The 13,504-nt window shown below is 34.0% G+C and overlaps 1 protein-coding gene across 1 annotated transcript in view; it reads left to right on the top strand.

Moving 5' to 3' along the window:
- Positions 1 to 235: 235 nt before the first annotated feature.
- The window catches only part of LOC126880534 (uncharacterized), a 153,909-nt gene continuing 140,640 nt past the window's right edge, over positions 236 to 13,504 (top strand). The window contains exon 1 of the mRNA XM_050644452.1: positions 236 to 598. The gene's annotated coding sequence lies outside the window, so the exon portion shown is untranslated. The remainder of the gene's footprint in view (positions 599 to 13,504) is intronic.

Below are 13,504 nucleotides of genomic sequence, written 5' to 3'. Positions count from 1 at the left end.
CTATAGTATGATTTATAATCTCAACTTTTCACCACTAGAGCTCTCAGATACCTGTTGAGCTAAATAAATGAATAAGTTTCAACTTGCGTCAACAGTCTCGTTGACTTTATTTTACCTCTTTGCAGTAATTTTAAAACTATTCAGAAATTTCTCCAATCGCCCAGATTCGTCGAGTACCCCTCCCTGTATAAGCGACTTCCATTCACCTGACCAGAAAGTGTTCATGCGTTTCATTCGCTTTAGTCGCAACAGGTGTTTGCAGTGAAACGAATACCACTATATTGTACTCATCTACGGAAACCGAGTACCCGAGTAGTACTGCAGACTTGAGGGGAAAAACTTGTTAATAAAATGCATTAGAAAGTTACCGTTCAACTGACGTTTGGAATTTTTTTGGACCAGTCGATGATTTTTGAACTATTCTGTCGTTTGGTGCGGTAGACTGTTTTTTTATAGTTTGTTTTAAGTGAATTTAAAGATTCTTTCGCTGTTCTATTTGGAACAATTGGAATAGACCAAGACATTTTTTAATTATTTGACTTGTGGTTACGTTTACTAACGTTTTCATGGATTATTTTTTACACCAATAGATTTTTAGGTAAGCTCTTCTTTAATTTTATAAAATAAATACATTATTAGTAAGTCAAACAAAGTTTATTATTTAATAAAACATTCGTAGAAAGCTTATAATTTGTGAATTCTCACGTTTATAATACATATTTCCGGAAAAATCAATAACTGTACGATTTTTTTTAACTTCCGATTTATTTACAACTCTAATAATATTACAATAATAGGCCTGGATCCCGCGTACCAAAAAAAGTTTATTAATAGCAAGCTGAAAATTTGTTAATAGCTTAACGGTGTCTTTTAGTCGGACAAACTTTGATGTATGGGAACACTAGAACAGGCGAAGTTTTAATTACGGAACAGATTACATGTTTCAAACGTCAGACTACGAAACCGTCCCGTGTATTTTGTCGGACACAACTTCCAATTTCTTTGTTACCCTTTCATTAAACTCTCATGCAAAAATCAGACTGCTATTTTCACCAACATAATTCCTGTCACTTGACATGTTCTACGTATCGGATTTATTAAAATGCCCAACATAAGTATTTGTCAGACAAACATTTTTTCATATACCTATTAGATAAAGTTTGAAATTCAATAAACTTAAAAACAACCTGCTAATTTTCACAATCATAAACTTGTCACGATGACACGTTCCACAATTAAAATCACGTTCCACAATTAAAACTTCCCCTGTTCCAGTGTTCCCATACATCAAAGTTTGTCCGACTAGACACCGTTAAGCTATTAACAAATTTTCAGCTTACTATTAATAAACTTTTCTTTGGTACGCGGTATCAAGGCCTATAGATTTTTCCGGAAAAATCAATACATAGGGGAGATGTGCCTGAGACGGCATACTGGCTGAGATGGCATATCACGCGTTTTTCTTAAACTATTTCAAATTTGGTGCCTAGTGTGACAGTTTTCAGTTCCTCAAGTTAGAATTTGTCAACATTGCTGAACTTACGCAGGTTACTTTTGTTTTGACAGCAGTAGCCTTTGGAATGTTTAATAAGTAGGACAATATATTTATTGGCTTTTTTTGTATCACATTATAATTCGCGAGTCTTTACACCTAAGTTAAGTTTTTAAATTTTGTGATGTTCTTTTACCTTATGCCTATCACGCCTGCATCGATTTATATCTTAAAAATGTGCTTAAGAAAAATTAATTTAAAAAAACGATCTGATTGCAATGTTGCCTGAGATGGCATAGTAAGTAGGTGGATTAGATGGCATAGGTATGCCATCTCAACCTTATGCGTTTTTACACTGCATTAACTTTGTTACATGATCGTTACAGTTATGGGTCGTTTTAAGAGGAATTTGAACCGACAAAATCGATTCCGTCGAAGTTGAACCAAGTGAAGAGGAAGATGCTGCTTGCATTTTTTGTAATGGCCTCTTTTAATTATCTCGTTCTCGAGAAACCTGACTAAGATGCCAAATTTGTGGCAAGTGGTCATATTCCGAATGTGCTGGTGTACCCAAGACTGCAAAAACTTTATTTGTGACTTATGTCGAGATTAGTGCCTTTATTTCAAGGGTATGCCATCTCACCCACATGTATGTGGGTGAGATGGCACATGTAATACTTTACAATTTATTTTTTCAGAAAAAAACTATAATATGTAGGTTGTTAAAACATAATGTTATATTTACGTAAATGGTCCTAGCACTGACTTTGATTTTTATTACATGACTAACTCTATCGATTATCGATTACAAAACATTTAAAAAAAAGTATGCCGTCTCAGGCATATCTCCCCTAACTGTAGGATATTTTTTAAATCTTCGACTTATTTACAACTGTAATATTACAATAATTGTGTAATTGTTTTACGAGTAACATGCAAGAAGTTGTCCCATGACAATTTCCGTTTCCTATTATATGTTAATTTCAACAAAAATTATTTGTAAATTTGGGATCTATTGTACACAAAAATATAAAAACAACTCAGTGTAGAAATATTGAAAGATTACTGGGGCTTTAGCCTTCGATTTGGTAGAGTCCTCATAAGGTTCATTTCAAGATTGTTAGGTTGGTTTTCAAGCCGCAGAGCATATTTTTTGAGCAATTTGTGATCTCTTCTTTAACAGTCTTGACTTAAAGGTCATCAGTAATGAAGTGATTAGGTACATACATACCATGGTGCATTTGTAATGACTTAAAACGTAGGACTTTTGATTGAAAGCTCTCCAAGATATCTACATTAGACCTGGACGGTGATCATCCCAGCTGTAACCCATAACACCATACTAGTTTTATGGCTGATTTATAAACTAGTACTTCGCTATGTAGAAATAGTTGTGATCTTTTAGCTAGTAACCAGTAAAATGCGCTTCGCTTAAGGCCAGTTCTTTTTCATGAACATACCTATGCTTCTTCCATGTTAACCTCCTCTCGAAGTGTATACCCAGGTGTTTAACATTATTTTTTTGATTGTAACTCTTGGTTATTTAAAGACACTGGTGGGCATGTGTTTTGTCTATTAGTGAATGTTATGAATTAACACGTTCTCGTTTGTTTTTATTCTCAAATGTCTCAGACAAATTTGTATTTGGTTAATGGGCTGTAGTAGCGACGCGACGTCTGGGCTTAGGGGTAAAGCTAAAATTGCCTTGTCGTCTGCATACGTTGCTGTGATGATATCTTCTTTCTGTGATGATATCGTCGCTCGTAGGTAGATCGGCTGTAAATATCAGGTAGAGAACTAGTGTTGCCCAAAATCGGTCTTGGTCTTGTTCTTGCGTTTTCGCAAGACCAAGACCAAGACTGCCTAATTTTGGCAAGACCAAGACCAAGACTTACCCTGCAAGACTTGAGCAAGAACAAGACTAAGCCTGCGAGACTCTTGCGTCTTGCAGTTAGAACTGAGGGTCGTTTTAGGGAGTATATAAGTTCGGCTACATTCTTAGATACTCTACTCTATGAGAAACAAAAAAAATTGTATTTTTTTTTTTTGAAAATTGGATTTAAAAGCATTACGAACAATACCATAAACATACGTAGCGAATCAAAATCTCCATTAAAAAAACACTTGACACATTTGACATGTACTCAGAGGTCATTATGTATTATAATGTAAAAATAAAATATTTTGTACATTCTTTCCCAGCAGCCAACTTTTCGCTCTGAAATTAATTGTCCAGGTTTTGAGAATAGTTGTCTTCTAATCATAACATAACATTCCTGCGTTGCGACGCCTACAGTAATATCGAATATCGTATACAAACTTTTTAAAATGTGTCACCTTAGCTAATAGAAAATATATTTAATTATAAGTACATTATAAGTAATTAATTTTTTTCATTATTAGTTATCTAGGAATCCAAACACCAGAAATCTTATCGGTATACATATTATAGTAAGACTATTATGTATTGTTTATGCTCACTGTGCTATGAGGTCACTCGGCTAAAAAAATTGTTGAAACAGCGCGGCTATTATTTACAAGTATCATAAAACGAGCCCCACACTCTCGGCGAAGTTACTTCGGTAAAAGTTGGCCGAAGTCCAAGTACCCATCACTACACACTCGTTTAACTTCGCGAAGAACACATTCAAGCGGTGCGATACCGACTTCGATCCCTTTGACTCGGACGCGCGAAACCGACAGAGAACGGAAGTAGAACGAAGCGAGGCAAAGTTGCAAGAAGTGGCTGTTTACACTCTCGTGCTTGCTTAACTTCGACCAACTTCACCCAGAGTGTGGTGCTCGCTTAAGATAATGATACGAGACAAAAGTACAGATAATGCCGGATATCGTGTAAACAAAATACCGAAATACACTTTATACACTTCATCACCTTAAAAACGGGTCATTTTTAATGTCTCAAATTTCCTAAACCTGTTGTTCGATTTAAGTGATTTTTTTTAATATGTTGTCTTATTCTTTATAAATATTGCTGTAATAATATTGTTGCTAGACAGGTCAATTATACCAAGACCAAGACTGTCTAAGTCTCGTCTTGGTCTTGCATTGGGGCAACACTATAGAGAACAGGTCCCAGAACACTACCCTGTAGAACCCCTTCTTTGAATGAATTTAGACTTGTGTACTGATCGTAAAGTCTTAGCACGAAATGACGGTCATGGAGGTAGGAGGAGGATAAGGAAATAATTTAAGAGAAGGTCTTCTCTAAGTTTGTAGGGAAGACCAGTGTGGCAAACTCTATCAAATGCTGTATTAGTTGGCGTTCTGCAAGAATTGGTTGTAACTTATCCAACAGTAGTTTTTTAAAAACCTTTGACATCATCGGTAATAGGCTAATAGGTTTATGATATTTAATTTCTTCTGTAATTTTACCCGATTTAAAAGCTTCAATAATTTGTGCCACTTTTCTTGGATTCCCACTTCTTGGAATTGTTATCAGGATTAAATAAGGATTTTTCTGGCGATGAGATCGTATCCAGGAGACTTTTTAGGGTTCAAGTCTAATTGTATCTTCTGATGAACTTGTTTGGTAGTGAATTTTTCCACTACTACTACATGTCAGTTTATAACGTTTTCCGCCCTTTTCCAACTTGCAATCGTCATTTCGTCCGGTTGTTCCATAGGTCCTCTTCTATATCTCTTTCTCTCAGCTGCTTATTTATTCCTTCGCTCCAACTTTTTCTCGGTCTTCCTCGTTTTCTCTTTCCTTCTGGTGGCCATTTTGAATTTTTCCAAAGGTAATTTAATTTGATCTCTCTCTCTCTCTCTCTCTCTCTCTCTCTCTCTCTTGTCGTTTCCCCATTACTGAGGATCGTGATTTCTTCCAATATTCCTAACAATGTTTCTCCATTGGTCTCTATCTTCAGCTGCTCTAAGAGCTTCGCAGAATGAGTTTCCAGCTGAATGCTTTATTTGGTCAGACCATCTAGTTGATGATCGTCCTCTTGATCTTCTCCCCGGAACGTTTCCAGAAACAATTAATCTCTCTAAACTGTCGTCACATCTGCGAACCACGTGACCAAAGAATTGCAGAATTCGTTGCAGACATATTGTGGACAGCCTTTTTTTAATATTGAGTTGGTTTAGAATGGAAACGTTTGTCCTATGAGCTATCCAAGGTATGCGTAACATTCTTCTCCAGCACCACATCTCAAAGGCATCAATTTTTTGGCGCTCGCATGCGCGAAGAGTCCAAGTCTCTGCTCCGTATAGAAATATTGAGAATACAAGGGCATTCACCAGTCTCATCTTGATATTGTGAGAGATAGATCTGTCTTTCCAAACTTTAGTTAGGCGACTCATCGCATTTTTTGCCATACCAATACGTCTCCGAACTTCTGCTTCACAGTTACCATCTTTAGTTATACTAGACCCGAGATAGACAAAGGTGTTTACTATCTGGTATTCCTGTAACATGTTAGAATAGTGTCGAATCTGTCGACCACCATTATTTTTGTCTTAGCTTTATTCATTTTCAGAAAAACGTTATTGCTTTCGTACTCAACTCTTCGCAGATCAACCATTTCTTGCTCATTTGCTGCTATAAGTGTAGTGTCATCAGCAAATCTTAAATTGGAGATTTTCCTACCAGCTACTGTTACTCCACCGGCCCATCCTTCTAAAACCATCCTCATGACATGTTCACCATAAATGTTAATTAAGTCAGGTGACAACACGCATCCTTGTCTAACACCTCTCTCGGTCTTGAATTGGTTTGAGAACTTCTGATCTAGTCGTACTGTCGCTATAGTAGACTGGTACAGATTTTTAGTAAGTATTTTTAATTTAATATGGTGATTGTAAAAACTGTTTGGTCTCGTTTGTTATGGCAAGGTTGTTGTTGTCTCAAGGGTTTGGTTGGAACACATTTACCAAGTGTGTTTAGAATTGTAGTCGCCTCCTGCAAGAAACCTATTGCCTAGCAACTGAATGATAAAGAGTTTATAAGATGATACTGTTGACAGGTGAGTAAACACAAGATCAAATATAACAGGGATAAAGTACACAAGCAGATAAAGTGCAAAGAACAGCGGTATCAAAAGTGCGAATGGCCATAATGGTTTCCGAGCTTCTTAGAGGAGATAGCACATGAAGAAGAAGTATATCCTGACCCCCCGGAGGGAGTGTAGTGGTCGACGTGATGTCGTGTATTGTCCGTCTCCAAAGATCTCTGTCTCTGTCTCTGGTCATTCCTTTTAACTCATGCATAGGTCTTCTGCATATTTCTGTAATGTGATCGATCCATCTTGTTGGGGATCTTCCTCGTGATCTTCGTCCTTCCACCTTTCCTTGTATAATGAGTCTTTCAATGTTTTCTGTATTTGCTCTCATAACATGTCCAAAGTATTTTATTTGTTGGAGATGGACTTTACTGGAGAGCCGTTGGCTAACTTTTAGCTCTATTAAAATTGAATTATTTGTTTTATGGTCGGTCCAAGGAATTCGTAGCATTAGTCTCCAACAGAACATTTTAGTGGCGTCTATCTTCCTTCTTTCCGAATTTCTCAGGGTCCAAGATTCACATCCGTAGGTCAGTATTGGGAATATTAAGCAGTTAATCAACCTCATCTTTAACGCTCTTGAAATTTGACAGTCCTTCCATATTGTGGTCATTTTTGCTGTGGCGACTTTTGCTAGATCACATCTACGTTTTATTTCTTCCTGTAGTGACCCTGTGTTTATGATTAGTGATCCTAGATATAAGTATGAGCTCACAACCTCAAACCGATCAATTGTGGTTATGTGTGGATGACTGTTATGTAGTCTATCCACTATCATGATCTTTGTCTTTGATATGTTTAATTGCAGACCAAATATTTGACTTTTGTTTTCAACCAGTCGTATAAGATCAATCAGCTCTGCTTGACTATTTGCGAAAAGGGCTGTGTCATCTGCGAAACGTAGGTTGTTTATTTTATGACCATTTATTGAGATGCCTTTTTCCCATCCTTCAAGTGCTCTTCTCATAATATGCTCTCCATATATATTGAATAATTGTGGAGATAGTATACATCCTTGTCTGATACCCCGTTCTGGATGAAATGGGTTTGAAAGTGTGTCAAGGACTTTAACTGATCCAGTAGCGTGTTCGTATAGTTCAGTTATAAGCGAAATAAGGTGTTGGGGTATGCCTACTTCTTTTAGTATTCGCCATAAGTGTCTCCACTTGACCCTGTCGAACGCCTTACGATAATCTATAAAGCATATGTACAGTGGAATATTGAATTCCCTAGATTTTTCGATTATCTGTCTTATATTCAACAGGTGTTCTCAAGTACCTCTACCTTTGTTAAATCCAGTTTGCTCTTGTAGAATTTCTCTTTGAAGGAATAGTTTTAGTCTCTCATTGATTATATGTAGCATTATTTTACTGGCATGTGATATAAGAGAAATAGTTCTATAATATTGTCGCATAAGAAGTATCTACACAAGTAATAAAACAGCATTTGAAATTGAAAATTTTTTCTTGTGGCATCAGATCCTTTTGAGAGGAAATCATAAAATATTTTTGTAGGACGTTTCGAATTCCACATCAGAAGTCGTTTCCAAAATACTTACTTTTAAGTTTTAATTAACGACATTATATTTAATTAATTTATATTATTATATAGTAATTTCCTTATTATGCCTTTTACTGTTACTTAATCATATTTCTAAAATTGGACATAGATATTTCAATTAAAAAGTGTGCCAATGTTTAGTTTCACATGAAAAATAATGTACAGATCTTTTTCCATCAATAACATCTACATCTACAGGGTAATTGATCAGGGTTAAAGCTCAATAGATCCGCTATAGTAATAGATAGCAATAAAAGTTAATAACAAAAATTTTAGACACCTTTGAGCTTCACACTACAAAATTAGTTAAAATGTTACAGGGTGTTCGATAACACAGTGGCAGACCAAACTTATGTTTTTTTTTTAAATGGAACACCCTATATTTTATTTTATAATCTAAATCCTGTTAACTTCTCTATCACAAAAATATAAAGGTTTGTTATGTTATACAAGGTATTTACAAAGTTACCACAATAACCAATTTTATATGAAAATCGTAACAAGTTCAACTCCCTGTATAAATAAAAATAAGCAAACAGCAAATCAGCAAAACATTGTCAAAATTTTCAAGAATGATTGATATTGCTAATTTTCTTTATATCAAATACAGGGTGAGTCAAAACGCAAGTACATACATTATTTTCTCAGTAATTTTAAATAGAACAGCCTGTATTTTATATCACTATTTAAAAGTACCATTACTGTACTTTAATTTTTAGATAACATTCCTTATGTTTAAATTTATTAGTTTTCGAGATATTTTAATTTTTCAATGGACCAGTAGCGTGGCCACCCAAATCACCAGAATTTAATAAACTGGACTGATTTTTTTGGGGTTACGTTAATAATGAAGTTTATAAAATACCTCCAACAACAAGGGATGAGATGAAAAATAGAATACAAAGTGTATTTCGATGTGTTAATTTACAAATGCTTCGTAGAGTAAGTAGCTCATTCAATAATCGTTTTTAGGAGTGCATAAATGTGTTTGGAGGTAATTTTGAACACATTATGTAATTAAATATTAAAAGTATTTTATTAATAGTAGCTTCTAATTTTTTCAAACATGGTTTTTTGCAAAATGTATTACTGATTAATTATTTTTCTTTCTTCATTTGTTACATTGTTACATTTACATACAAAAGTAGTGTTTAATTGTCTTCCCAAAATGTTTTATTTTATCTTTGTGTGTTTTTTTGTAAAATTTATTACTAATTTTCTTTCTTTATTTGTTACATTTACATAAAAAAGTAGTTTTTAATTGTTTCAAAAATGTTGCATGTTGTGGCTGTGTTTTTTTTTGTAAAATGTATTACTAATAAATTATTTTTATTTCTTTATTTGCTACATTGTTACATTGATTACCGGATTGATAATCAGTAATCGTCAATTGTCAATTCAGTCATGGCTTACTTAAAATTTAGATAAATTTAGACGTCTAAAATAATTTGCTCTGAAAAATGAAAATATCTCGAAAACTAATAAATTTGGACATAGGGAATGTTATATGAAAATTGAAAATTAAAGTACGGTAATGTTTAATGTTACTTTTCAATAACGATATAAAATACAGGGTGTTCAATTTAACATTACTGAGAAAATAATGTACTTGCGTTTTGACTCACCCTGTGAAAATTTTGACAGTAAATAAAAAAATATGGCATTAATAAACCATTGCTGTTGTGCTTATTTTTATTTATACAGGGAGTTGAACTTGTTACGATTTTCATACAAAATTGGTCATAACTTTGTAAATACCCTGTATAATATAACAAGGCTTTATATTTTTGTGATGAAGTTACTCTAATGTAACCTGTGCCCAGGGACTAATTCACCCATTTCTCAAAAACGCACCCCTTTAAATGGTAGCACTCCGCGGTTTTTTCATATATAGATGTCCATTGCTCATATGAAATAATAAAACCCTGTTAACGTTGTAGTTCCTTTTAGCTATCTTATTTTGAATATAATCAATAGCCTATTAGTACTAGTGCTAATTTTTCAGAATAGCTAAAGGCCACCGAATTTTTAAGAGCGGAATGGATTCTTCCTCACACTGTATGCACAGACACTGCATAGATATTTATTGACAAAAAAAATCTTCCCACATGTCTACACAATAATGTAAAGATTTACAGTACTTACAGTACTACTTACTTTTAAGACTTCCTAAAATAAAGACCTATACCAAGAATAGCATAACAGTTGAAAAACACAGTTATAATATTAATCACGGCGGCAAATTATTTATCATTACTATTTGAACGAATAATCAATTTACTTTCAATACAAAAGGTCAACTGCATAGAAATTCCTTAGTGCCAGTATATTGTATAATATAACTACGGTGTACAACCTGATACGTAATGCATAAATTAACATTGTTAGATAATTATCTTATATAAAAGGTTAAAATTGTTTCTTATTATGATTTTGTTAAAATATATGCTTCACTGTGCATCTGCAATTTATACAAAGATTCGATCGAATATTGAATGGGTTTAGGGGTATTTATTTTAGTAGGGAAGGAAAGTATGCTAAATTTGCATTTACTCGAGCGTTATGGGAACCTATTGAATTGTGAAGATTAGATCCTAAAACCAAAAAAAGTTGAGTTCAGTTTTCCATAAAAAGGGGGACTTTAAATTTTTTAGTTTAATTTTCCATTTCCCACAATCGTTTTTTCCGATTATGTCGCCATCTATCCATAATTCGAAAAAATGTCTCAAATAAGTTACTTATTTTTACCTAAATAATCCAAATCTGCCATAAAAATGGGGGACTTTCCATTTTTAGTTTAATTTTCCATTTCCCACAATCGTTTTTTCCGATTATGTCGCCATCTATCCATAATTCGAAAAAATGTCTCGAATAAGTTACTTATTTTACCTAAATAATCCAAATCTGCAATAAAAAAGGGACATCTATTTAAGATTTTAAAGTAACCCCACACCCCACCATCATGGGGGGTCGTGTTTAGTACCATTCGATAGATTTTTCAAAAATATTGAATACGTGTATTTTGCAGTTTTTCGATCTAATGTTCATTTCGCGAAATATCGCGGGCTTCGTATTTAAAATTTTAAATTTACCCCCACCCCTCTCCGTGGCGGTCGTGTTTGGTATCATTCCATAGATTTTTGAAAAATATTGAGCACGTATTTTTTATTTTTTCGATCTGAAAGATTCGCTTTTTTTGAAACTTTGTGACTCACCCATTTCCTTATGCCTCACTCAAATCGTCAGGTTTTTGAAATATACACTTTTTTGCATGTACTTAACTCACCTTATCTTAATATGACGTTTTCGAGATTTTCTAAGGATAGATTTTTTTCGGGCCCCCCTTAACGAACTCCCCTGTATTAAGAGCCAATATATGGTCGAGGTACATTTACAGGGATCTAGGACGTTTCATCGCCGCCAGTTCATCGCCGCCGTTTCGATGCCGCCAGTTCATCGCCGGCCGATTCATCGCCAGTCAGTTAATCGCTATTTGAGATATTTCTGAATTTTCGACAGTTACATTTATTATTTATTTTTAGTATTAATTAGGAATTCTAGGAAATGCGAGATATGACCATTCCCGTTGCCATACTTAATTTTTTAATAGACTTTTAAACTTTTATAATATAAAATATATTATAATGATAATCTTTTAAATTTCACGGTCAACATTTCCAACCAAGAAAAACTGTTTCTTAAATTCGAAAAGAACCCAAAATTTCTGTACAAAAATTTAGGGGAAGTAGAACAGTAAATATAATAATATTTTTTTCTTTTTAATTGTCATAAGTTTTGAACTAAATTTAACGTCGTGTCGTGTCATCTTCCATATATAATAATATATATATATGTATATATAATATATATGTATATATAATGTATATATAATATATATAATATATATATATATATATATCTTCCATATATAATAATACAAAATCAACTGACTAACAACTGGCGATGAAACGGACGGCGATGAAACGGACGGCGATGAAATGGACTGGCGATGAACCGGCGGCATCGAAACGGCGGCGATGAAACGTCCCATTCCGCATTTACAGGGTACGAGGTTACTGCACAAATAACTGCAAAAATCCCCACTTGGGCTCCCCTATCATTAATTTTCATCTCGATCTAGTAGTCTATCCCTTCTAGCCAAGTAGTTCAAATTTTTAAAGTTAATGGAAAAAATATGGAATATTTTGAAATTATTATGTGAAGTAAAATTTTATCTGCTGCAATCCTTAGCCCTTCCAGTGGCGTAGGAAAATGGTTTCTTTTCCGAATGCGATGTTTCAAAGTGTCATATAAATGCTCGATCAAATTTAAATTTTATATGGGTTGTATGGCGGTTGAAAATTGAATCTCATCGATGTAATTATTCATTATTCTAGCGACATGAGGACGTGCCGTGCGTTATCGTGAATTAGCACGAATCTGTCATATCCAATATGGCTGGCAAATGGCAAAACATCAGTTTCTTAAATGTTTTCAATGTACATGTCAGCTGTAATTCGCCCAATCACCTCCACAAGTTCGCTATGTCCTTTCCAAACAATACCGCTCCATGGCAATATGCCGCCATCGCCAAAACTAACGCTCTGTATGAGGTTACAACGGACATACCGTTTGCCAACTTTTCTGTAAACTAAGTTTCGACAACTCTTCTGTAGACAAAGTTTCGGTAATCACTGTTCCATGTGGCATGTTGTATGTTGAATATGTTGAACGAACTATACAAAATAATGTCAAACCACACACACCACAATGGCTTAGACCACTCACTCAAAAAATAGTTGGCAATTACCAAAGTGACTTTTGCAGATAGAATTCAACAATAGACCAAATATTTGTTCTACGACGGATCCTCGAAAAAAGTATAGAAAAAATAGACTTCGAAAGCACATATGACAATATAAACCGAGAATTCCTAATACAAAAGAAGTAAAGTAAAATTACACTTTTATAAAAAAGAACTTTTTTATAGAAAACCTTTTTATTATTTATAGGAGAGAATATAAAGTAATTTAGCGATATTAAATGCTTAAAATTCCAAAAATTACACTGTAATAAAAAAGTACTTTTTATAATACCACGGTTGTTTAAAATAGTATATATAATTTTAAGTATATAAACTTTTAATTATTTATTAAAACAATTAAAAAAATATACGCAACAGCCGGGTTCCAACTCGGGACCTCTCGATCTGCAGTCTAATGCCACTGAGCCACCATCAAGTTTTATGTAGCAGATATCGATTTATTAACGTACTTTAAAATATCATTGCATTAGTCACAGTGTGATTGGTTAGTGGGGTAAAGCTCTGTAGATCCGTTATAGTAATATTGTAACTTTGATTATAGATTGATAATCAGTAATCGTAAATTGTCAGTTTTAGACAATTCAGTCATGGTTTACTTAAAATTTG

Source organism: Diabrotica virgifera, chromosome 2 (genome assembly GCF_917563875.1).
Source record: "Diabrotica virgifera virgifera chromosome 2, PGI_DIABVI_V3a".
In the NCBI taxonomy this organism is placed as follows: domain Eukaryota; kingdom Metazoa; phylum Arthropoda; class Insecta; order Coleoptera; family Chrysomelidae; genus Diabrotica; species Diabrotica virgifera.
The sequence above is the reverse complement of the archived record's forward strand: the minus strand, read 5'-3'. Positions and strand labels throughout refer to the sequence as shown.